Source organism: Anomaloglossus baeobatrachus, unplaced genomic scaffold, assembly GCF_048569485.1.
Source record: "Anomaloglossus baeobatrachus isolate aAnoBae1 unplaced genomic scaffold, aAnoBae1.hap1 Scaffold_369, whole genome shotgun sequence".
NCBI classification, from domain to species: domain Eukaryota; kingdom Metazoa; phylum Chordata; class Amphibia; order Anura; family Aromobatidae; genus Anomaloglossus; species Anomaloglossus baeobatrachus.
In genome coordinates, this window is record NW_027443038.1 from 218460 (window position 1) to 221012 (window position 2553).

Below are 2553 nucleotides of genomic sequence, written 5' to 3' on the forward strand. Positions count from 1 at the left end.
ATCAGACAGCTCTGGGTATGACTTTAGAAACCGCTGAACCACGAGGTTGAGCACATGGGCCACGCATGGAACATGTGTCAGCTGGCCTCGCCTCAAAGCCGCCACCAGGTTCCGGCCATTGTCACACACGACCTTTCCTGGCTTTAGGTTCAGAGGTGTGAGCCAGTGATCTGCCTGCTGTTTCAGAGCTGTCCACAGCTCTTCTGCATTGTGGGGTTTGTCACCTATGCAGATTAGCTTCAGCACAGCCTGTTGCCGCTTCGCCGAGGCAGTGCTGCAGTGCTTCCAGCTTGGGACTGGTGTGGAGGGTACAGTGGATGAGGATGCGCAGGAGGAGGAGGAGGCTGAAGAGCATGACATTCCGGAGCTGTAGAGTGTGGGTGAAACACTGACTGAGGTAGGGCCTGCAAACCTTGGTGTGGGAAGGACGTGTTCCGTCCCTCGCTCAGACTGGGTCCCAGCTTCCACAATATTAACCCAGTGTGCCGTCAACGAGATGTAGCGGCCTTGCCCACAAGCACTTGTCCACGTGTCTGTGGTTAGGTGGACTTTGGGTGAAACAGCGTTGTTCAGGGCACGTGTGATGTTTTGTGACACGTGGTTATGCAACGCGGGGACGGCACACCGGGAGAAATAGTGGCGGCTGGGGACCGAGTAACGTGGGACAGCTGCCGCCATCAGGTCGCGGAATGCTTCTGTCTCCACCAGCCTAAAAGGCAACATTTCCAGCGCAAGCAGTCGCGAAATGTTAGCATTTAGAACTGTGGCATGTGGGGTGTTGGCATTGTATTTGCGCCTGCGTTCAAAGGTTTGCTGAATGGATAACTGAACGCTGCGCTGGGACAAGGACGTGCTTGATGATGGTGTTATTTCTGAGTAGGCAACTGCAGGTGCAGGACCGGAGGAGGCTTGTTCGCAGGCAGCATGGACAGGGGATTGGCTCGCATGCACAACCAGCGAAGACGTAGCAGTGACATTAGCAAGCACTGCTCCTCGACTCTGTTGTACTTCCCACAAAGTCGGGTGCTTGGCTGACATGTGCCTGATCATGCTGGTGGTGGTCAGGCTGCTAGTTTTGGTACCCCTGCTGATGCTGGCACGGCAGGTGTTGCAAATGGCCTTTTTAGAATCATCTGGATCCAACTTAAAAAACTGCCAGACTCGGGAAGACCTAACATTTGTACAGGCACCTTGTGTCGTGTTGTTGTTCCGGGGAACGGTTGCCTGACTTCTGCCTGGAGCCACCACCCTGCTTCTTACTGCCTGTTGGGATGCTACGCCTCCCTCCCTCTGTGCACTGCTGTCCTCGCTCTGCATATCCTCCTGCCAGGTTGGGTCAGTTACTGGATCATCCACCACGTCGTCTTCCTCTTCCGCACCCTGCTCCTCCTCCTGACTTCCTGACAATTGTGTCTCATCATCGTCCACCCCTTGTTGAGACACGTTGCCAACTTCGTGAGAACGTGGCTGCTCAAATATTTGGCCATCTGTACATACGATCTCCTCATGACCCACTTCAACATGAGCTGGCGAGAGGCCAGAATGTGCGAATGGAAATGTGAACAGCTCTTCCGAGTGTCCAAGTGTGGGATCATTAATGTCCGAGGACGTGTACTCAGCCTTGTGGTAGGAAGGAGGATCAGGTTCTGAAATGTGCGGTGCAGTATCACGGCTACTGACACTTGACCGTGTGGAAGACAGAGTGTTTGTGGTGGTGCCAATCTGACTGGAAGCATTATCCGCTATCCAACTAACAACCTGTTGACACTGGTCTTGGTTCAAGAGCGGTGTACTGCTGCGGTCCCCAAGAATTTGGGACAGGACGTGCGAGCGACTAGATGTGGCCCTTTGTTGTGGCAAAATTAGAGCTTGCCCACGACCTCGGCCTCTGCCTGCACCACCATCACGTCCACTTCCTTGTTCCTTGCCAACGCCCTTGCGCATTTTGCAATGCTGTGCTGACGTGTATTCACTAGACTTGGGCGTTATATCAAAGTTTGTGCAAATTGTGCACCTGTACGCTGCCACCGACAGGCACACACGTGCGGTTTTTAAATGCAAGCACGGACGCACTAAGAACCTAACAGGTTTTAGGAGCAAAAATTAATGACGAGAACTCTGACACTATCAGCCACTGCTGACTGACGTGTATTATACACTACACTTGTGCGTTATATAATAGTTTGGTAAAAACGCACACAAGTGCACCTGTACGCTGCCACCGACAGGCACACACGTGCGGTTTTTAAATGCAAGCACGGACGCACTAAGAACCTAACACAGGTTTTAGGAGCAAAAATTAATGACGAGAACTCTGACACTATCAGCCACTGCTGACTGACGTGTATTATACACTACACTTGTGCGTTATATAATAGTTTGGTAAAAACGCACACAAGTGCACCTGTACGCTGCCACCGACAGGCACACACGTGCGGTTTTTAAATGCAAGCACGGACGCACTAAGAACCTAACACAGGTTTTAGGAGCAAAAATTAATGACGAGAACTCTGACACTATCAGCCACTGCTGACTGACGTGTATTATACACTA